General features: G+C 35.2%; 1 protein-coding gene and 1 non-coding gene across 4 annotated transcripts in view; both read right to left on the reverse strand.

Moving 5' to 3' along the window:
• Window positions 1-25,204, reverse strand: part of nahoda (DOMON-like domain-containing protein nahoda) — a 57,966-nt gene that overhangs the window by 18,640 nt on the left and 14,122 nt on the right. The gene's annotated exons all lie outside the window — the stretch shown is intronic.
• LOC141459598 (U6 spliceosomal RNA) lies at window positions 2,558-2,661 on the reverse strand. Its single transcript, XR_012461524.1, has one exon. It is a non-coding gene; the product is annotated as a U6 spliceosomal RNA (small nuclear RNA).

The raw sequence follows: 25,204 nt of genomic DNA on the forward strand, positions 1-25,204 counted from the left end.
TATTTCCTAACATTTTCTGAAATATTTCAGTGAGATCAGAAGTAAATGTTTAAAGTGCAATTTGTAACCTTTGACTTCCTTATTTTAAGACAATCTACTTTAAAATTGACTACCGTCCATCTAAAAGAGTTTTCAATGAATTAAACAACTTGATAAACTAACACTGTTGAGTGCTCGTGAAAACACGTTTTCTTGCAAAACAAACGTAATTTCTCTTACGAAGATAAAAGGAATCCTGGAAAATGATACACCGTTTCAAAGCCCATTAGACAAGGAAACTTTTGTAGAAAGTGCCAGCACCTAGGTCAGAAAATGATCACATAAAGGCCTATTAAGTTTTCTTAAAAATTTCGATTACTTTTATTTTTTCAGTATTCGGACGAAGATTGAGGCTATTTAGAGAATGACTTTATGCTTCAAAATGGTGTCATTTTTTGAGAAAATTTATCTGTCTTTCTAACCGAGCCTTCAGAATCGAATTCGGACTAAAACTTTCTGAATAATAACATTTTTATTGCAAAAAAATGTAATGATTTTAGAAAAAAAATAAAGTGACGTCACTCAAGAACTGTGGAGAATATGAAGTTGGCCAATACGTCATTGAACTCCACTTTAGATGTACTACACACAGTAGGCCTATGGACATACTAGTTCACCCTGTATATCTAGGCAAATGGTTTTTAAGTTATCAATTCCTACCAGCTCCTTACAATATCAATTAGTTAATTGAATTTGTCAATTATTGGAATTAAGCAATAATTGTGACAACGGAAAGTACATTAGCGCCTTCACATTTGGTACTTTTTAATTGATTAGATAGAAATAGATTAAAAGTAATAAATGAAGTTATATCAAAAATACAAATAATAATAATAAAACAAAAACTGAATAAGATATTAGAAGGAAGTATGAATGATCAAATATGTACGGTGGAACGTTAGAGAGTGCTATTGGTGGGGCAATCCGAGCAGGTATGTGTGAACCGGACGGGCGGTGGTCAGCGTAACAAGCACACTACGGCATTGAGTGTCTCGAGATATCACTTTCTAGCCAAGAATGAGGCCTAGCACTTTGACTTCAATATCTCTTACCCACAATATAGAGTCATACTCTCTTATTTCCTATTTAGATATTGACTTCTTTTTCAAACTTATTCAAAATTCACAATACTTTCTGTGATTATTGTAGTGGCAATTTCTTGAATTAAAATTATTATTATTATTATTAAACTTTTTAGATTACAGACTCTATTACAGAAATATTCGACCATGATTACGTTTGTTCTTGAATACTAAAAATGCCTCCGCTGATTGAGAATCCCGTCGACTGTAAAAAATACGCGCTATGATTCGTTTTCTTAGTGCTTAATGTGTGAAGAAATAGGCTGAAATTCATCGTGAGAACTGGTGAAGTTTTTGGAGAAAATATTATGAGCAATGGAATGGTATGGAGAAATGGGTTAGAGCTTTTAAAAATGTCCGCACCAATGTTCATGTTATAGAATGAATTTTGGCGGATCTTCAGTCCATTACTGAAGATTTGGTGCAGTAAGTTAATGAAAAAGTGAAAGTGAGGACTCCCAGTGACTGCTACCACCTCATTGCATTTAAAGATGCATCTGGGTGGCCAGCGCCACTACGACGAGGATGAGGTAAAAACGACCGGTGTTGCAGTGGTTGTCAAATCACACAGCAAACTTCTATGAGAATGGGATCCAATACCTGATTATACGATACGATAAGTGCCTCAATATTAGTGGAAATTATGCAGAAAAGTAGATTAAAGTACCAGGCTTTCTTGTTAAAATAATATTGTTACTTGTTTTTCTTTTATTTCAAAACGGTACTTACTCAAAAAATAAACACGCCTCGTATAAGTGATACCTAATATGCGTTTCTGTAGTATAAAATGTTTAAAGAAGTTCGTTGGAACAAAAGTAAAAGCTTCAGTTAGGTCGCACTTCCAGGTGATGATTTCGCTTAAAATCCTTAGTCCCGAAAGCTGCAAAAGTTTTAAACTGAATACCATGTTTCAGCTTCATTTTTTGAGATAGGAGTATTCTGATTTTTACACACCATGCGTTAGAAAACATTTTTTCCGTGTTTACAGAATGTATTTCCGATAGGAAATCGATTTCGTAAATTTGATTCGATTGCATTACTTCTGGTTTATATAAATAATATTATAAAATAAATAAACCTAATTTGTACACCATATAAATAGAAGCGAGGTGTTTAAAAGGCACTATTTCTTGCTAAGATTTACAATTGGGTCATCATTTGGCCAGTTAGCGACTTATCATTTCTCTCCTTTTTGAACTTATTGTTGTTCGCTGTTTGAGAGTAGGAAGTCTTTGAAGAAGGAATAAGGATTCTTGAGAAAATTAACCTCTACAGTCAGGAAAAAGGAGCAGGAATTTTTAAACGAGTCCCAGTTAAGAATTAAAATGAATAGATTACTCGGACAAGGAAATTTAAAAAGTTTGCACTGAGGATGTAAAATTAACATTTACATTTACATATTAAGAAAATCTTATACGATTTTTTTGTAGAAGAAAATTTATTGTTATTAATTCTATATCGAAGCGTGCCATCCTTGCACAGAGGCCATCCTAATCTTCTCTGTATCCTTCCTACGGAGTTAATTCAAGGACATTCTTATTTGTATTGGTCTGGCTGCCCAGGTATTCAAGACAAAATAGTGATGGCAGTCTGCCTAGTCTGGGAACCCATTTATAGCTTAGCAAAATGCTACACAGTAGTGGCAATTTAAAAGCGTAGATGTACAAATATTCGTGAAGGGTGAAAACGTTAGAGGTAGACAAAAAAAAAGTTATTATTAGTCACTGGCTAAGATTTGACTGATAGAAAAAAAAAAGACATTCAGTAAGTGGCTGAAATCTGTAAAGCCTTCAGCTTCGACCCAGCAATTCTTCACCAGACAGAAAATATAATCAAAACAACAAGAAGTGGGTAGTTGCTTCAACTATTTCAAGAGGATGCTGCCACAGATTCCTGGGTCACGTTGAAATAGGCTACTTGATGGTGGCTAACACCCACTAAATCTAATGTAATCTAAAACGTTCACCCACTTTTTTTAGATTAGAGATAATTATGTTTACAACAAACAACAGATGAATTCTTTGCAGCATTAGTTAAGCCATTTTGTTTCCCTTGGCCCAAATAATGTATACAGACGTTTTAGGAAATCCATTATTATTTTTTCTATTTAAATAAGATTTTTCCCCGAGAGTTATCAAGTAAATGTGTTGTGTTTTCTTCTCTTAAACAATAACCTTTTTTTGAAAAAAAAAACACCAGTTCATTCTTGTGTACAGCTTAAAAGAAGATGCACTAGATTTAAAATGTGACCGAGTTAAATTTATAAATTTGGATTACGTGTATTTTGCGTTATTACATGGAAAACAGCGTCAGTTTATTTAGTAAAACTAAGACTATCCTTTGGTTTAGTATTTCTGATGGAAGTTGTAGAAAAATTGGAAAACTGTAAGACGAATGAAGTGAAATTTAAAACTTTTATCTGCGAACAGCCGGCTTGATTTCCTGAAGTTGTTGTAGCATTTCCTCATATAATCTAGGCCTCAAAAGGACGTCAAATGAGTTAAAGTCCTAAAAACCTTTCTTCAAAACACGACTAATTTTCGTTTCATCTAAATAATTATTATTTGCGATTAAAAGTAAATTTATTTTAAGAAAAATTAAATGTAGGTAATTACATGGAACGTCATTCATTTTAAGCTTGCTCTAATGGTCGTGAGATTACATTTGAACTTTACTCTGAATGCGTAGACTCTTTTATGGCTAAAGGGGAGTCAAACTGGAGGACCCCGAGGTAATTTTTAGTGATCCACACTGTTCTGAAATAAAAGGAAAATAGAAAAAATGGTTATGAAGAAAATAGCGCTTTGGGGGAGATCCAGGCAATACCTTACCCACAATTCCCCAGTTTCCGTTAACTACTGAAGAAGAGTGCCTAACCTGGGAGGCCTGCGTGAATGTATAAACACGCTGACACAGTTCCGGTGAAGTTTGGAAGCGATATGTCTGCCACTCTAAGTGGAATTCCTCCTTTTATAAGAGACAAATATACAGACAAATAGAAATTCCCAAAATATTATTCTTATTTAGGAAAGAAATATCCAAAAATGTTTGCTGCACAAATTTTATATTATTTTGGGAGTACGTACTTGTCTGAGCGCAACTATTTTCGTCAATAAAATTAAATAATACGGCATACAGATCAAGATTAACTGATAAACATCTGCCTGCCTTAGATTAGATTAGGGCGGCCTCAAGGCCTACGCCACTGCGACCCATTTGGATCTATTGTGGCTCCCCAATTTAGAGCTCGCCTTCCAGACCCGTCCGTTTAATCAGTCTCTTAATTCTGGAAAGCAGCGACTCATGGGGTAAAGCTCACCAGGCCTTGGTTTTTCCTCCCCGAGAAGTAACATCCTTAACCAAATCTGTCTGCCTTAATGAAGATTGTCTGGTCTCAGTCTCTGAATCCAAGATATTGGTAAACTAGTTAGTACGAGGAAAGTGCTGGCTAGTTTCGAGCGTAAAAGAATAATTTCAGTTTTATAAATACATTAAATAGAATAAATGTTTAAATAAAAGTAATTATTCAGTGTTTTAATTATCCTATCCGTATTCCAATACGTAAGATTTGGTAAATGTGATGTGGCCCACGTGAATCTTGCCTGTTGCACCCAAATCGCTCGTGTTTTAATTGAGTTTAACACCCTTTTGGTTTAATCGAAGAAGTGTACTTCTTCAAGACTTTAAAAGAAAGGCCACCAAAATTCCAACGTCCTCAATACGATTTGAACTTTGAGCCTCTCCCTAGCCCAGCTTATACCAGCCAGACACCGTCTAATTACCACCTCTTCCGTACATGGCCTACTTTACATGGTAAAAAAAAAATTTACAAATCAGGAACAAGTGAAAAGGAGATTTTTAATTTTTTTTTAAATTAAAAAAATAGCTTCTTGAATTGGACGGGTATCAGAATCGTTGGATCACTGGTGGATTCAATTGTAGAGAATGATGATTGCCTTTTCTTTTTTTTTTTTTTTTTGAAGTTCTGGTACAATTATACCTAATACAATATTCTGGTACAATTATACATAACATACTACAAAATTCTGGTACAATTATACATAACATACTACAATATTCTGGTACAATTATGCATAACAATATTCTGGTACAATTATGCATAACACACTACAATATTCTGGTACAATTATACATAACATACTACAATATTCTGGTACAATTATACATAACATACTACAATATTCTGGTACAATTATGCATAACAATATTCTGGTACAATTATACATAATACAATATTCTGGTACAATTATACCTAATACAATATTCTGGAACAATTATACCTAATACAATATTCTGGTACAATTATACCTAATACAATATTCTGGAACAATTATACCTAATACAATATTCTGGTACAATTATACCTAATACAATATTCTGGAACAATTATACCTAATACAATATTCTGGTACAATTATACATAACACACTACAATATTCTGGTACAATTATGCATAACAATCTTCTGGTATAATTATACCTAATACAATATTCTGGTACAATTATGCATAATTCAATCATACATAATATCCAGGAACATTAACAATCAGGTGCGACATACAACTTTATCTAACTAATATCCCCAAGATCTAACTTACGAATTTTCTTCCCAACATTTGAGTCAAATTTGATTATTACGACAACATTATACAGTATTTACGAGTAAAACTGTGCATTAAACTGAAACGTAACTTTACAAGAAAGACAACCCCAGCGCCCCCTCTAGGGAAGTGCCTTAAAACCAATTTTTCTAGAAAAATGATAAATATATACATATGCGTATTTAGGAAAATTAAGGATTCCTGAATCCTTTTAAAATAGAAATAAAAATTTTCTCCCTTCGATGGTTCCGGAATGAAAGACCAACGTCTTCATTTAAAAATTAACAACCAGGAAATTACCTAGTAATAGAAGGATCAAAGACCTTGATCGTAATTCTGTTGATACCCAACTCACCTGGTGACTGCACATCAACACAAAACTGCAACAAGCATTACACTCGACTGAAACAGTTATACCCACTAATTAATAGAAACACACCGCTCTAAACACTGCTGCACTGTCTAAGACGCTCCTTAGACCTCTTTTAACATCCAGCCTGCCCAGTCTGGAGATTACAGCTAGCAACACACTGCACGAAAAGACCTGCAGACTTTTCCAAAATAAAGTACTACGAATAGCCATTGAACGCCCCTCATGGTTAACTGGGAACCCACAAATACACAGAGAACTGGACATTCAAGCCATTCACACTCACATGACCAAACTAACAGACAACTTCTTCCTCACCCTTCACCATCTCACTACCACCTTGGCGATCCTACGGCCTCAAGAAGTCCGAAACCAAGCTCTTAGTGACTTTAACACAAATTTAATTTGTAAAAATAAGAAAAAATACTGTGAAAAAAAGTGAACACCCCTTTCAGTGAAAAAGTAAGAGTTCTGTGCAGGACTTTTCTTCAAAATCAGGATTTCAGTACCCTCCTAAACAGCACACAAGTGTTATGAGTGAACATTGCATTAAAATGACACTAAGAATTTTGTTTTTTAGTGCACTAGCGGCTTGCAAACAAGTATAAGAAACTGCTAGGAAGAACTATGGGCCAGCAGATGAAATCTTTCTTCTTTTAGTACAAATCTTAAATTTCAAAAACAAAATATTATTTCGTGATTAGATTTTTCTCGAGTTCAAGGGATCATTAAACATGTTTTTCCCTATGAAAACTCAAGAATCGTTCAAGATGAAAATCTGTAGATCTCGATAAGTTCTTTTGTACAAATCAAAGTTTGAGAATAAAAACTTACAAGAGATTTTAGGCTGAGAGTGGGAACAATATATATATAGTTGTTAGAATAGGATGATAGGAATGCGCTGGAAGTTTCTGTAACCTTGGGAGTGGCATTGTTGGCATGCCTGTACCACTTCTTCGCTCGCATATATCAGCTCCTATACTAGCCTTCATAATAAATTCATTTTTTAGCTACGGTAAAAGCGCAAGAAGAAACGACCAAAGCCCCAAAAGCCAGTTTATAAAAGATATAGAATCCTGATCAAAATAAAATAAAGCTCTAAAACCCTGGTTTATAAAAAATGCTATTTTTACACCATTAATGAACTAATTACATATATTTCCCGCAATACTAATGAATACAGATTATCTAAAACTCGGTAAAAATAATTTTTTATAAAATTGTTTGAGCCGTTAACGAAAAAATTCAAACAAATTTAGAAACATCCTTTGAGAAGTCACTACTCCAAATATCTAGTTAACTTTAAATTTTGAATTATAGCAATGCTATTCAAACTTTATTGTATTTTATAAATATGAGTTACGTATGAAGTCTATACATTATACTTAGGAACCGCTTTAGAATCGTCCTTAAAATTGGTGCCCCACCCAAAAGTAAATATTTATAAGAAACTTATATTGATAAACGTAACTAGGCAAAAATTTTCACATTTATAAGGTTTTTTTGCACTTATATCTTCGAATTAGGTTGAAACTATTTATAGTATCAACCACTGGTCTGGTTTTGGGATTTGAGTGATAGAAACTACATTTCATCACTGTAACTAGGCAAGAATTTTCACATTTATAAGGTGTTTTTGCACTTATATCTTCGAATTAGGTTAAAACTATTTGTAGTATCAACCACTGGTCTGGTTTTTGGATTTGAGTGTTAGAAACTACATTTCATCACTGTAACTAGGCAAGAATTTTCACATTTATAAGGTGTTTTTGCCCTTATATCTTCGAATTAGGTTAAAACTATTTGTAGTATCAACCACTGGTCTGGTTTTTGGATTTGAGTGTTAGAAATTACATTTCATCACTGTAACTAGGCAAGAATTTTCACATTTATAAGGTGTTTTTGCCCTTATATCTTCGAATTAGGTTAAAACTATTTGTAGTATCAACCACTGGTCTGGTTTTTGGATTTGAGTGTTAGAAACTACATTTCATCACTGTAACTAGGCAAGAATTTTCACATTTATAAGGTGTTTTTGCCCTTATATCTTCGAATTAGGTTAAAACTATTTGTAGTATCAACCACTGGTCTGGTTTTTGGATTTGAGTGTTAGAAATTACATTTCATCACTGTAACTAGGCAAGAATTTTCACATTTATAAGGTGTTTTTGCACTTATATCTTCGAATTAGGTTGAAACTATTTATAGTATCAACCACTGGTCTGGTTTTTGGATTTGAGTGTTAGAAATTACATTTCATCACTGTAACTAGGCAAGAATTTTCACATTTATAAGGTGTTTTTGCCCTTATATCTTCGAATTAGGTTAAAACTATTTGTAGTATCAACCACTGGTCTGGTTTTTGGATTTGAGTGTTAGAAACTACATTTCATCACTGTAACTAGGCAAGAATTTTCACATTTATAAGGTGTTTTTGCCCTTATATCTTCGAATTAGGTTAAAACTATTTGTAGTATCAACCACTGGTCTGGTTTTTGGATGTAAAAGTTAGAAATTACATTTCATCAATGTAACTAGGCAAGAATTAGGCAAGAAGATGTTTTAAAACTTCAAGTGAGGTAATTTCTAAGCTTAGTAAAATCTATCTAGCTATCTCCAAAACTATTGCGTCTACAATGTTCATATTTCTCTTAATTGTGGTGATAGCTGTAGGCTATAGTTTAATTTCATGGAATTCTGTACGGTATGATTCGAGATATTTATTATGCACTTTATAATAATTAACTAAATAATGCTATCTTTTCTAAACGTAACACTCCTCAGGAAAATTCTAGGCATCGCCTGAAGACTGAGGTTTCTAGAGACCATCTACTTTTAGTAAAATTTGTTGTACACTCTTCAATCGGTGTGTAGTTCTTCAAGTGGCACTAAAAATTTATTTTTTATCTCGTTGTACACTGTACAGTTGAAACAAAAAAACGTACTTTCTCTTTCTTAAGAGACCGTAAGATGAAGTAGCCATGATGGAAAGTTTACGCGACATGTATGGAAAATTAATGTCATAGTAAGACCGGAAAAGTGTTCGTTACCAACTAATACAGGAAGTGAATGCTTTTTTTTTATATAGCTTTATGTACTAATAATGCGTTTGTACGGTTGAATAATCTGCACGCTGTGACTTGGCGAACTTGGCGCATGTCTGTCTGTAACAGTTTTATCCCTTCCTTTGCCGTCTGGTATGAGGAAGTAATGCGAATTTTCCAAGTTGAATTACCACCGGAAATAGAGTAATAAGGTGTGAACAGCCAGACGGCATTTTATTCATACTAATTGAGAATAAATTCTGATTATAGAAATACTGATCATAAAGGTATTTAAAAAACAATTTAATAAACAAATAAAACTGTATAAATCGAACATTAGTCGAGGGTAACCTCCATAAATTATCGACAAAAACGTAACAGTACTGTTTTAACAGATTTTTCATACTACAATACACGAGTTGGGGATTTGGGATACGTATAAACTTACACCTCAAATTCCAAAAAAATTATTTTAATACAAACTTTTGACATACAGTGGTCAAAAAAAGTATTCATACTAAGTTTTTTTTACTTTATCTACTGAACTTTTGTTTCTAGGATGACTATTTCTTCAGCACTGAAATCGAAGATAGTAACAATGAATTTAATGCTCTCATTTTCTTTTATAAACATAAAGAATTGATTAAAAAGCAGAAAAATAATTTATTGTATGCAAAATAAATATTCATACACTCAGTTTTAATGTTATAATTAAAACTGAGTCCATTAAATGGACTCTAATGGACAGTTCATGTCCATGAGCAAGACAAGACAGAAGATACACCAACCCTCTAATGAAGTAAAACAGAATATTGTAAATTAGGTAAATATTTTTGTAAATTTCGTTACATTATACATATTCATTTTAATATAATTATTGTTAAAACACTGTAAATATGTTTCACAGCTCTGAAGTTGACCCTAGGTCGAAAGCTCCGGCATAATAAAGTTTATCATGACGACTGAAACTGGCATTAATTTTTCATCCTATTGAAACTATGATTCAGTCTCCAAAAATAATGAACAGTAAAATCTACTAGGATTTAGCAACCCTAATGGAATTCTTATATATATAAAAAAAAAATATGTATTTATTTTTTATTTTTACTGAATCAAGTTTTATTAAAAAAAATTCGAAGGTTATGTAAAAGGTTACATCCTCGAGTACGTCACTCCGTCAAGTTCAATTCAGCTTATTTATGCAAGGCTTATTCTAATTTCTTTATTTTAAGAATAAAAATGTTGTGTGAAACAATCAAATTTCATTCTTTTTCAGCAAATATTACTTTAAAAGTAGTTGATAAATTTTGAAAGATTTCAACAGGTTTGGAGAGTTTTAAATATGTATAAGGCACTAAGTAAGTGCTTAGGATTGAGTACTAGATCTAGCAGTTCTATTAATTTCAGAAATTTCTTAAAATTAACTTTGGTTGGTGTAATGTTGGTAGCAATAGTCCTGGGATCACCAAGGGTGCAGTTCGTGAGGCTCCCAGAGACTGGATCTGGAGAGAACATGAAAGGAACTGGATGATGCTTCCTGGGGTCAATCACGGCAAGAGTGACACAGCCCTTGCTGTGTAAACAAAGAACCAAAGGGACTCTGGGCTTGGGCAGATATCAGATTACTCTGATTACAGGCCTATTCACAGGGCACGGCAGGTTCAGGAAGCATCTACACAAGATAGGGCTTATTAGCATGGAACCGTTGTGCAGATTGTGGTCAGGAAGAGGAAGAAACGGCCTCTCACCTGCTGTTCAATTGCGTTGCAATCGAGAGACTGCGCTACGTTATCTTTGGAACTTTGAGACCAAAGGAGATTGTAACGCAGAAGGAACTGGTAGGGAAAGTCCTCAACCTTTTCAGAAGGGGAGGTTTCATCTAGTAGACTTAAAGGGGAAGGCACAACAAGCCTCTTGTGACTGCGGTGCCGTGGGGTATAAGTCCTGTCCCGCCTTTTTTTTTAAAAAAAAAAATCTAATGTTGGTAGCAAAGAAAGTAGTTTACATTTTGAATCCAAAATTAGACAAATCCATTTAACATTTTCAAGAAAATTCCATAAACATTGGAAATTTATCCTATAAACTCGCACTTCTAGTTCATTTTCAACAAATTCAAAATTTACACAACCAATTTGATTCTTTAAGAACTATTTTGCTCCTCTAACTGGAGTCTGGCCAATCCTTCCAGTAAACCATCCAGCCAAAGGATCTGAGAGGGTTAAAAGGAAAGAAACTGCTCATCGAGTACATAGAATTTCCCAAGTGTCCTGTACGTTCCTCGAATAATTAGCGGCTACAGTCCAGTTAGGGTGAATTGAAGTTTCCATCCCATAAAATTTGCTACAAATGCCATCATTTTCTTCTACAGGTACCCTCTAAGCTACGACGAGAATAACTTTGTGAGTTAACAAAAGTTTTTCTTAGCTAAGATACGTTTTTCTTTTATTGTTGCTTCGCCTGTCTCAAACCAGGAACACTTGTCCAAAAACTATCTCAGCAGAGATCTTTTCTGCCCTCTTCAACTCTTTAAGAAAGTGAAAACTTGTTAAAAGAAAATGGTAGATGATCTTTTCCAGGAAATCCAAAAAAAAAGTAAACAAGAAAATCTAATTAGAAGTGTCTGCAATTTTCCGTCCAATTAGATACTTTGAACGAAAATGCAACAATAGACGATTTCATAAATGAAAGCTTAAAAAATTTCAAAAATATCTAGTGTGAACGTACATCACTTTCTCTTGTTGGAGTTTTAATAATCAAATTTTTTGGAACTCTTAAATTTGTACAAAAACTTAGTTGACTTAAATAATGTTCACTTTAAGAGCACTATTTTCGAAAATAAAAAAGAACTGAAAACCACAAAAATCAATTCAAGAAAATGCATTTCATTGCAGTTAATTTTCTTCAAATTTTGAATATTTGATAATAAATGTTTTAATCCATATTAGAGTTTTAAAAATTCATACATTACATTGAAATGAAATTCAGTTCTAAGTCAAAACAATCTCCTCGCCCAAAAATGTCCCTTACTTCGAATTAAATAATAAATTATTAATAGAATTATCCAAGCAAAAATGATTGGAATAAAAATTGTAAAATTATTTACTCGCAACAAATACGAGGGTCGTTTGAAAAGTCCGTGCAAAGTCAGAGAGATAGCACCACTGGCGCGTATCAAGGTTATGTTTAGTTAGTAGCATCTCTTGGAAGAACACACACCAAGTTTCAGCCAGATCGGTCTATTACTTTGTGTTTGGCATTCGTTTGAATCGAGGAAGTCGAGTGATTTTCAAAAAATGGACGAAAAAGAATTTCGTGCGTTGATTAAACACTACTTTATGAAAGGCAAAACGCCTCAGGAGACTAAAGAGAAGCTTGATAAACATTATGGTGACTCTGCACCTTCGATTAGAACAGTTTATAAGTGGTTTCAAAATTTTCGGAGTGGCCATATGGGCACAAGTGACGCTGAACGTTCTGGACGCCCTGTTGAGGTTACTACTCCAGAAATCATTAATAAAATCCATGATATGGTGATGGATGACAGAAGAGTGAAGGTGCGTGAGATTGCTAGTGCTGTGGGCATCTCGAATGAACGGGTAAATAATATTTTGCATCAACATTTGGACATGACAAAGCTATCCGCAAGATGGGTGCCGCGATTGCTCACGCTAGACCAAAAACGAAATCGTGTGAAGTGTTGCAAGGACGGTTTGCAGCTGTTCCAGAAGAATCCGCAGGACTTTAAGCGTCGACTGTGGATGAAACATGGATACATCACTACACTCCTGAGACCAAAGAACAATCTAAACAATGTGTTACCAAGGGGGAATCTGCGCCAAAAAAGGCGAAGACCGTTCCTTCGGCCGGAAAGATTATGGCGATTGTCTTTTGGGATTCGCAAGGAATAATCCTCATCGACTATCTGGAAAAGGGTAAAATTATTACAGGTGCATATTATTCATCGTTATTGGACCGTTTGAAAACCGAGCTGCTAGAAAAACGCCCACGAAAAAGTCCTTTTCCATCACGACAACGCACCAGCTCACACCTCAGCAGTTGTGGTCGGAAAATTAATGGAAATAGGGTTCCAACTCGTTTCACATCCCCCCCTATTCTCCAGACTTGGCTCCCTCGGACTACTATTTGTTCCCAAATATGAAGAATTGGCTGACGGAAAAAAGATTTTATTCAAACGAGGAGGTGATTGCAGAAACGAATGGCTATTTTTCAGACTTGGACAAATCCTATTATTCGGAAGGGATCAACAAACTAGAGCAGCGTTGGACGAAGTGTATAAGCCTAAAAGGAGACTATGTTGAAAAATAAAAAAGGTTTACCCCCAAAAATTAAGTAGTTTTTATTTTTGCACGGACTTTTCAAACGACCCTCGTATACTATGGTAAAAGAAAATTGTAAGAGCCATTATTGAAAACGTGTCAAAAAATCTATTTAGTGAACTAGCACCTCTGATTGGCTGATTTTGTGTCAGAATGATAATGTTGCCGTGTCCATAATAATAGCACCTAAACCGGATGTCTAATTTGAACTTGCTGCAATGGATGAGACGATTTCAAAAATCCGTCTCTGATTGCAAGACTTCCTTCTTGTATAGTTTTTATTCGAGAGAGTATAAGAAGTAACTCTTGTAGTGGGATGGTTTTGGTATTAATAAGTGACACTGATGTGGTACATGGGTTGTACACTCTCCAACCGATGACCTACTTCGTCCTCTTCAAGGGAATGTCTGGCATGTATCCTCTTCAAGAACAGATAGTTCCGCTACCCACAAAAGTTTAAAAAAAAAAAAAAATTAATAACTGTAAAGATATTCGGTCTAGAACTTCACTTTTTATTCTTCCTAGATAGTAGCCACAAATTGTTGGGAGGTTAAAAGCATGGACCACTGTTGTTTCAGTGTATCCTAAGAAACTAAAAGCGGTTCAGCTTTGATACTAATTTGCCTTGGATTATAGGTATTCTTCTGAAATCTGTTGTCAGGTACGACTTCACTGAAAAAGATTATTTCTTTTTTACTAGTTCCCGATTTCCTTCAAAAACTGTTTTAACGGTTGTTCTTTAAACTTCATATATTAAGCTATTCTTCGCCCTGAAACCAATGCTTTTTCGCAGAAAATAAATGGGAAAAAAAACATCAAATTACTAAATAAGGGATTTTTGGGGGAGGTGAAGGATACCCGAAATGATTTCTTCTATGTTGCCTGAAACTGTAGTAAAAAGAACAAAGCTCTCTAGAGATGAGATCAGCTTAAAGGCTACCATTTGATTCCTAGAAGCTTCTTAAGGACTCAAGTCAGGCGAATAAGGAGGCTGAGGAGCCACACGAATGTTTCTACTGGCCAAAAACTCTGGTTTATTGAAATTGCTGTGTGACAAGGAGCGTTATCTGTGATGCAACACCCACTTGTTCTTGTTGTTTGGCCTCACACGAATGACCCTTTTTCGAAGTTTTTTCAAGAACCTCTCGGTAAAAGTGTTAATTGACCGTTTGACCATGAGGTAGAAACTCTTTGTGGACGATTCCGTGGATATCGAAAAAAACAAATCAGCATGCTCCTTGTCACACGGCAATTTCAATAAACGAGTCTTTGGCCAGTAAAAACATTCCTGTGGCTCCTCAGCCTCCTTATTCGCCTGACTTGAGTCCTTGTGACTTTCTTTCTCTTCCCGAAGTTGAAAAACACCTCAAGGGAACTCATTTTGGGACAGTCGAAAACATTCAAACGGCTGTAACCGACCAGCTGAAGGCTATTCCAGTATCGGAGTTCGAGCACTGCTATGAGGAGTGGAAGAAACGTCTCCAGCGCTGTGTGGCTTCAGAAGGAAGTTATTTTGAAGGTGACAATATAGAATTGTAATTCTTTTTGAATAAAAAGAATTTTAAAAAATCAGTCTCATTACTTAATTTACAGACCTCTTAGCTCACTGTCTGGCGATGGATGGGTTATCTGTAATTAGAGAATACTTCCTGAGGCCGGAAATAAGCTCCGAGCGTCAATGACCTCTCAGATATCAATGCTCCTTAAATTAAAAAACAAAAACAAGTTTTTTTCCAAAGATAATCAAGCAAGAGAGAATTTAAGTTTACGGACAACCACTCCGGAGTGTCCAACTCCTCGAAAAGACTAGGATGGCTGCTATGAAAAAATGGAAGGATAGAAAGAGAAAGTAATGGAATTAATAGAAGACATTGCCGGGAATTTAGTTGGACGTTAAGCCCCGCCTGAAAAAAAATAGGCGATTACTTCACTAGTGAAGAAGAAATTGAGTTAGTACAGTCACCTAAGGATGACTAAATAAGATTTACGAATGGTTGGTATTAGAGAGAAGAAAAAATGAATCAGATACAGAGAGCAGTTGATAATCTCCTGGCTAACCTGGCTTGCGAGCCAGAGGAGGCACCTTTGAAGGCACAGTACTTGCTTCACAACTTGAGTAAAGTGCATTATTTGATAAATTAAGGAATAACTTTGATCCTTTACATGAAAAATATTGATCATTTAAATATGTGGCAGGAGGTTTCCAATTTATTTTTGGTAATTAAACGCAACTCTCCCAAAATTACCAAATAATTATTAAACCTTCTTGTTTATAACAGATGTAAAATTAATTTTTACCCATTTTGTGTATGCTTGTGAACATCTAAAGCTCTTAACATTTGATTTTTCTTAGAAAAATCACTCGGAAAACGACTTATTTCCCGATATTAAGAAAAATACTAGCTTTACGGCCTTGGCAATATTTTCAGTAGAAAGGGGTTGAAAAAATACATAAAAATGACCTATCGCGTGCTCTTCTTTCTCTTTGATAACAAGTTAAAAAAATTGAAATATGATTAATAAATACCAGGTTTTGAAATGGCCTAGCACCTTTAATTTTAAAGATATCGAATTTCGGTTTCCGGTTTCTTTCATAACTTTTTATACTCTTTAAAACTGTGTATATGAAAATGGGGGTCAACTGCAAACCCTCACTTTTGGTCGCGCGTCAGCCGCGTATGCGGGCACGAATCTAAAATCAAGTCACATATTCTGAAACTAGAGATGACGGGCAACAAATTTTTCCTCTACCATTTTTTACTCAGATTAACCGTTTAAGCATGAAATGCATTTGAGCCGTCTTAAAATGAACACCCTGTATATTAGACTAATTATTTATACTGCACTAAAATGTAGCTGATCAAGGAAGCATGCAAACCCTGCTTGCTTAAGGATAGGATAGGACCAAAAACTAGCGGAGTGGCCAAATTACTAGATTATTCACATTCGCCCTATTGATAATACTTTTACTGAAACTGAGAAATGAGATAATTTTACTAGATAAAGAAATGTTGGACGTTATATAAATGAACCATGTCCGTCCTTGATATTTTAATGTGTTGACATGAGTATCAGTGTAAACGGTGCTTTTAACTTGAAAGAAATGCGTGTAGCTACTATTGTATAGCATGTTGAAAATAGGAGAGAAAATTTGCTAGTACGTATGTGCTCTTAAACGTGTGAAATAGTTGAAATTTTAGAAGTTAGCTTTAATTTTTATACTATCGAAATTCGGTAGGATCGATTGATGAATCTATTGAGAGCGGCGCATGATGTAAATAAACTATAATATAAATAAACATACACACCAATTATTTGTAAAAACTACTTTTCGTTCGCAATAATAACTGATGTCTCTTTTAATATCTCCTAATACAAAATGTGCACGATTTTAAAGTAAAGTAATCGTCAATTTTTTTTCAGGCGGGGCTTAACGTCCAACTACCAATTAGGTGTCGTGGACGGGGGGGGGAGAAGCTCGTACTTTAATATAAACAATTTTTTCTAACAAATAAAAAGTAGTCATACGCGGGATTCGATCTGGGGATCTCCCACACATAAAGCAAAGCTCTTGACCACTAGACCAACACACGCCCCTCTGCAAGATTACTATTTTTAGAGCAAAAATAAAGTAATAAATAAATAAAAGTTCAAATTTTAAGATAAATCTTAAAATAGTTCAGTGAAATTGTGTTTTTCTTTAAATTACATTTTATTTCCTTTTAAACAAAATTTGAAAATTGAATAAAATGAAAGTGTCAATACTAAAGATAAAGAGGTGTTAGGCAACGTAAACTACAACGTTATTAGTGATTACATCAGAGTGAGGTCGATTAACCAAGTGGTTTGGACTCGCTGGCTGGCACCATTCACCTTGTCAGGACTCACTTCTTCTAACTGCCAACTGCTTCAAACCAGTCAACATTACTTTGCTGTACAACTGACAGAGCAGTATAGACAGGTGCCTTCTTTTATAGGCAATTACGGGTTGATGTAAATTACATAATAGCAAACGGCTTTCTCTTATAATCCATTACAATGGCGAGATTCATCGCAGGAATGATGATAACTGAGATACCCTTTAATTATTCTAGAAAGAGGTAAAACCTACATCACCAGTTCTCCAAAAAAGCATTGACTGTTGTACGAATTTGTGTATCTTAAAGCTGCTCGTGTTGTCAACTCTTAGTGGCACAGTTAAGGGTGAAATCAAATCAGTTCTTGGCAATGCAACAGTCCACTAGCTTCATTGAAGAAACTAATTAAGAACCCCAAAAAACAAGTACATATTTACGTTGTAAACTCAAAATAGTAACTCTTAACGAATGCAAAATAAAACCTCTTACGAGGATAAAAAACTAAACAAAAAACTTAGGTGTCTTGCTACTAGAGTGCACTAATGTATCAAATCCCAGACTGAACATCTCCACAGTATAGTACCATTACTAGTATTTAACATAATATCTAAGTTTGAAGTTAACATTCTCAAAGATAAAGATATTGCAAGGATTTTAGAGAAAAAAAAAAATCTGAAAAATTCGAGCCAAAATCAGAACCACAAGCTTGTTACTGGATTGGTGCTTCCCGCCAATCACAAGTGCTGGGAAAGTTAAAATCACTATTATAATGCACGGTTACACCTAACACAAATGGAGGCTCAATAGATACGATAAAGGATATAGTTCTGTATATTATATTCCGCAAAAAACAAAAAAGAGGAGATAATAGACAAGCAGAGACAAAAACCTCTTTAACCCCCACACAACACAAATCAATCTCTAAAAATTTGTAGCTCTCAATCATGAAGTATTTTCAGTCGGAACTCAATTTAAAAACTAATTTTACGTGAACACATTACTTCGCCATATTTTGGAGTAAATAAAACATAGAAGTTTATTCGTTCCGGAAGTGCTTTTCGTAGTTTGTTGGAAGGAACGGAAGGATATAGAATGAATGAAGGAATATAAAGACAAAGTGGCACCGTAAGATAGGTGATATCGGAGTGGGGCAAAGCGACCTTGAAGTGTTAGTAATACGGAATAGAATGTATGGTGCTGGTTACGATGCTTTCGAGTATAGCGCGAACCTTTGGGGCCTAAGCAAATCCTCAGCATCAGCACTGTTGTGGTGATCAGGTTAAAAGAGTAGGGGATAATTGGGTTAACAAAGAAATTAAAGGAATGCAGTCAATATTTGTGTTATTATTTACACTGTTTGCTTGCAGTTTACTTTGTGTCGGCCTTGCCCTCATAATAAACACAATCTAAAGCACAACAATTAAACTTTTTCTTACATCTACTTTTGTTGTAAACTTTAAAATTCCGGCAAACTAGTTTTCTTTAATCTCCACTAGAATGCGCAGGTAAATTAATGAATTTATAACCAACGAATGAAGACGCATTGCTGAACTTAAAAACGTATTAAAAAACATCCACTTTTAGACGAATTTTTAAGGTGCAATCAGGTAGCGGCTAATATTTTTAAAAAATACTTAAAATTTGCAACTTACGGCAGAAAATAATCTATCAAGTTTTTGCATAGCTTATAAAATTCTAAAATTGATGCAACTTTATTTAGGTGGACTTTAGCCCTGTTTATTTTCGGTTAGGTTCATCAGGATCTTGGATAGGAATAAGATGGTGGTGTAGAATACGATGTTTTCCCTTGTAGACTTAAGCTTGCTTCAATTTGAGCTAATCTTTCAGTCTTTACAGCAAGCAAGCAGAAATGTTTTAGACAAAATAATAATAATAACAATTTTTCATTAACGTTAAGAGAGGTTTACCTATTGTAAACATAATTATTGTTTAAAGATTACCAATTTTTTAGGTTGAATTCAATATGATAACTGACATTTAGATTTCAATAGATTCATCCGACATAGGAGCAAGGATATGCATTGAATGTAGTGGCAAGGACCTGGCGCTTGTTCCTAGATACAGCATGCATCATAAAAGTTCATATTCTTTAGTCTATGCTGGTCCAAGGCACACACGGCTTATCTTCTAGTTGGACCTGTTGATATGCGGGTTTCTATTCTTGACTAGGACGAGTTCTCATGACGCGTAAAACCTATATTATAAGGCATACATCAGCTGCAGATGGATTCAGAAACTGTGCAGATTATGATGGAGAGGAAACCACGTACAGGTTTGAACCGCCAACACTAAGCATGCTTTAAGAGAGATCTCAGACAATTGAAGACTAGTGAAGGCTGTGACAAAATTTGGACGCTGTAAATGGGCAAGGTGGTTACCATAAGCCACATTTCTTTACAGGGTTAAGTTGGAGCAGATCTAGTAAAAAAGAGGTGGAAATGGTTCTGTTTGCTGGCAATTCAATCACTAGGCTATGAAATCTATGGCATAAAAACACGGGGTGGCTATTCGTCATTTAAACAGCTAAATCTACCGAGATTCTTTTAATCTCCACTAGAATGCGCTGGTAAATTAATGAATTTACATATAACCAACGAATGAAGACGCATTGCTGGACTTAAAAACGGATGAAACACTATTTTAAGTCTTTAACACAACAGCGTTTTATGCATGCAGAACCCTATTACCAGACAATCGTAGTACCTTCCAATCCCTACAAACAGAAAATTGAGTGCAACTAAATAGGTAATATTTAAATTGAAACTGTGTTACTAAAGACTGATGTGTGAAACTAAATTTTATTCGCAGAACCAACCTCTTTTAATAGGAACAGGTTTAACTACGCGTGTTTAATTTACATATCCGGTCTGAAGAAATTTAGAACTTTATAATAAATTACTTTCTGTTAGTGGTGAGAGAAGGATGTATTGCAATCGTCCATAATAATTAAAATATCGGTAAAAAAATTTTTTGAGATTCTGTAAGAACGAAAATCTAGAGTGGAACTCTCAAATGATGTAATTCTAAAACCAAATATAAGATTGTATTTAAATGTAACTGAGCATTTAACATTTGTTAGGAATTTATATTTTCTGTTACTTCTCTTTAAAAAAAATATTGTGTCTAACCTTCCAAATAAGTTATTTTTTTCTTTTTTTTTCATAAACGAATAAAACATGTTTTTTTGAGTTCGGCAAATAACTTTTTAGCGCCTGATCTATGCGTTTGTCTTCGTATGCATATGTTACGGTAAAAGTAGATATTGCGGCAAATGTACACATTTTCCGCTAAATGTGCACATTTTCCTCCTCGTTTGGGTAATGTGCATTGAACTAACATTTACAATTTCAAAGAAGGGAAATGTACATTGAATTCACAATGACCATGTCGTTTTGGTAAATGTGAGCATACAAAATACGAAATCGCGAACAAAAGTTTATAACATACGAAGATGTTCCTCAAGATGTTGAGAAATCGGTAAGAGAAATTATAGGAATGTAGTCCCTTACTGGTGGACAAGGTTTTAAAAGATGCATCTGTAAAGGAACATGTTCCTCAAAAAAATGCAGTTGTAAAAATGCTGGAATATTATGTAATTCCAAGTCTCACAATGGCAATTCTTGCTCAAATAAATAAAACTTTTTTCATTATGAAATTTCTCATGTTCCTTTATAGTTTTTTAAAATTTAACTGTTATTGTCCTGAGAAGTAGGCAGCAAGCCATACTCCAGGAACTTACAATAAAATGATCTTGTTTTACATTCTTTATTTAATGTTTTGCTCTTCACTTCTTTCTTCATCTCTACTTTCTTAAGGGGAATTTTCAAAAAATTTATAAACTTTTACCCCTGGCAAATATTTAACAAAATTTTGTGAAAATTTTGATATACTCCCGATAAATATTTGCACAGTTATAATATTATTTGTTTGCTTCCCATCGTATTGGTCCTGAAAAACTAGACGATTGGACGAAAATTGTATTTATGAATGTTGGGATCATAACCTACGACATATTATACGAGGGTCGTTTGAAAAGTCCGTGCAAAGTCAGAGAGATAGCACTACTGGCGCGTATCGAGGTTATGTTTAGTTAGTAGCATCTCTTGGAAGAACACACACCAAGTTTCAGTCAGGTCGGTCTATTTCTTTGTGTTTGGCATTCGTTTGAATCGAGGAAGTCGAGTGATTTTCAAAAAATGGACGAAAAAGAATTTCGTCTGTTGATTAAACACTACTTTATGAAAGGCAAAACGCCTCAGGAGACTAAAGAGAAGCTTGATAAACATTATGATGACTCTGCACCTTCGATTAGAACAGTTTATAAGTGGTTTCAAAATTTTCGGAGTGGCCATATGGGCACAAGTGACGCTGAACGTTCTGGACGCCCTGTTGAGGTTACTACTCCAGAAATCATTGATAAAATCCATGATATAGTGATGGATGACAGAAGAGTGAAGGTGCGTGAGATTGCTAGTGCTGTGGGCATCTCGAATGAACGGGTACATAATATTTTGCATCAACATTTGGACATGACAAAGCTATCCGCAAGATGGGTGCCGCGATTGCTCACGCTTGACCAAAAACGAAATCGTGTGAAATGTTGCAAGGACGGTTTGCAGCTGTTCCAGAAGAATCCGCAGGACTTTAAGCGTCGTTTCGTCACTGTGGATGAAACATGGATACATCACTACACTCCTGAGACCAAAGAACAATCTAAACAATAGGTTACCATGGGGGAATCTGCGCCAAAAAAGGCGAAGACCGTTCCTTCGGCCGGAAAGATTATGGCGACTGTCTTTTGGGATTCGCAAGGAATAATCCTCATCGACTATCTGGAAAAGGGTAAAACTATTACAGGTGCATATTATTCATCGTTATTGGACCGTTTGAAAACCGAGCTGCAAGAAAAACGCCCACGATTGGCCCACAAAAAAGTCCTTTTCCATCACGACAACGCACCAGCTCACACCTCAGCAGTTGTGGTCGCAAAATTAATGGAAATAGGGTTCCAACTCGTTTCACCTCCCCCCTATTCTCCAGACTTGGCTACCTCGGACTACTATTTCTTCCCCAATATGAAGAAATGGCTGGCGGGAAAAAGATTTTATTCAAACGAGGAGGTGATTGCAGAAACGAATGGCTATTTTTCAGACTTGGACAAATCCTATTATTCGGAAGGGATCAACAAACTAGAGCAGCGTTGGACGAAGCGTATAAGCCTAAAAGGAGACTATGTTGAAAAATAAAAAAGGTTTACCCCAAAAAATTAAGTAGTTTTTATTTTTGCACGGACTTTTCAAACGACCCTCGTATGTACATTATATTCAGTTCACATATACCTAACTTTTTAGGAAATGTACACATTTTACGGTAAAAGTGTACATTTCCCAAGAGTGTACATTTACCGTAACACATACACAGAACAGAATATTTCAAAAACGAAAAACTGTGGAACGCTAAAACTTGGTGATTCGCTTGATATTTTATTAATTTTGTACAAAATTCCTCAACTAGAAATACGATTTTTCGGCTAAAAATCTCTTCAAAAAACCAAAATTTGTCTACTATTTACTAATGTAACTTTTGAATATTTTTTTTTTTCGCAAGAACATTGATTTTTGGAAGTATTATAAGCATGCCTTAGAAAGTGCCATAACATTTTACGGCTCAGTCATCTATATAACATTGAGCTACGTTAAAAATCATTGATAGAATACTAAGATTGAATTATTATAAAACGATTTATTATTTTTTAAAAATGTGATAGTTGTTTTAATTGTTAAGTAAATTTTAGTAATTTTAGATTAGATTAGACTAGGGCGGCCTCAAGGCCTGCGCCACTGCGACCCCTTTGGATCTATTGTGGCTCCCTTCACTCTAAAGCTCACCCTCCAGACCTTGTCCTTTTAATCAGACTCTTAATTCTGGAAAGCGGCTCTCAGGCCTTGGTTTTTCCTCCCCGAGAAGTAACATCCTTAGCCAGACAAGCCTCTCACACTGACACAACACGTGCAGTGCCGTTTTCTCCTCTTCCTGACAAAACCTACAAAGACTATCATCTGCCAGGCCCATGCGATGCATGTGTTTTCTGAGCCTGCAGTCGCCCAGTTAATAGTCCTACAATCATCCTTATAGTTCCACACGGCCTTGGCGGATTAATTCTGCAGTCAGCCTCGGCGAATAGCCTCTAATGAACTCCTTCGCCTGTCTCTGCCCAGTGGTGGCGAGCCACCACTCCTGAGACCTATTCTGCACCCATAAGTTAATGGCCGCAGACTAAACACACTTAGGAGAACCCCAAAACAGGGCTCCGCTCCAACGAAGTGCCCCGCAGAGTCTTACTGGGCCAATAAATCTGCCACTTCGTTTTCCTTTATGTCCTGAATGACCAGGTACCCAAACCAGAAAGACCTTATTGTGGTCACTGATTTCCTTCAGGGCACCCAGACAGTCCCGTACCAACCTTGAATTGACCAGGTAAGAACCGATAGCTCGTAGAGCAGCCTGACTGTCCGAGAAAATCAATAATTCCTCGTCCCTTAATTTCGGTAGCGCAGAACCTGATTGCAGCTAGCTCAGCCTGAAAAACCGTAGCTAGTTTCCCTAGGCTAACCGAAAAGCTACATTTCGGCTTCGCCTCGAACACTCCCGCTCCCACACCCTCCTCCGTCTTGGAGCCATCTGTGTACCACATCGAATCTCCCACAACTGGGGGTCCACGTCTCCAATCCTCCCGATCTTCAATACAGACTTTGAAAGGCTTATCGTTTAGTAATTTTAGTAAAGTATGAACTTCCGCCCCCGGCCACGACACCTAATTGGTGGACGCCTGAAAAATTAGGCGATTACTAAATTTGAGTGAGAGCACTTTTGGGAAAAAGGTTTGGGTAGTTTTGTACTATTAATTAAGGTTGTTCTACTGAACTATTCAAAAAAAATTGGTTAATTCACACAATATGAATAAAAACAGAGGAACAGATCTGAAAGATCGGCCCAGACCTGATCCTCTGCAGACAAAATTTCAGAGTATGGTGACAGATTTTCGGAATGAAAGACTTAACGAACAAACGATTACATCAAAACTGAAAAATTCTAATTTCAAAATTTTCTTCAAACTAAAATAACCATATCAACACTATTGTTTTTGTTTTTTCTCTAAACTAAACAATTTACTTTAGACATTTTGATTATGAAATAATATAAAAGTCTTATCAGTCTTATTTGGTAGTTTTTCTATTCCATGAAAATTGATTTTAAGTTGGTTCTAGGGAGAGATGCGTGACATTAAACTTTCCAATAAAGCGTTACTTTCATGAAAGATAAATGTACCAATTCTACGCATGAGAAAACATTGAATTTATCTCTCACGCGGTTTTCTGCTGAGTTCTATCGTAGCTGTCCATCGTAAAAAAAGTATCAATGCTTTTCATTTCAATTTTTCTTGGAAAACAATTTTACCACTAAAAGTGATATGCCTAATGATGAAAAGGTTTATTGTATTCAAGGTTTACATAAAATTATAGTGACTAAAAGAAAAACAAAAAATATCATACTACCATTGCAAAAAATACTACCATTCTCAAAGATCTAACAATTTTTGTTTTCTAACTTTGAATATTTGAATCATATTAAAATTCTTACCAAGGTTATAAAGTTTAAGGAAACGGTTAATTATCCTAATTCACCATCAAGATCTAAGCTATAAATCCATTAAAACTGTCCTGTAGGATGTTGGTATAAGGGTTGATCGTCAAAAACTGCACGGAAAGCGTAACTTTGAAAAAACACCAACTTGAATTTGAATTTGAGTAAAAAAGTTGCCAAAAATTGGGG

The sequence above is a fragment of the Rhodnius prolixus genome, unplaced genomic scaffold (assembly GCF_049639745.1).
Source record: "Rhodnius prolixus isolate KJV_2025 unplaced genomic scaffold, Rpr scaffold_11, whole genome shotgun sequence".
NCBI lineage: Eukaryota > Metazoa > Arthropoda > Insecta > Hemiptera > Reduviidae > Rhodnius > Rhodnius prolixus.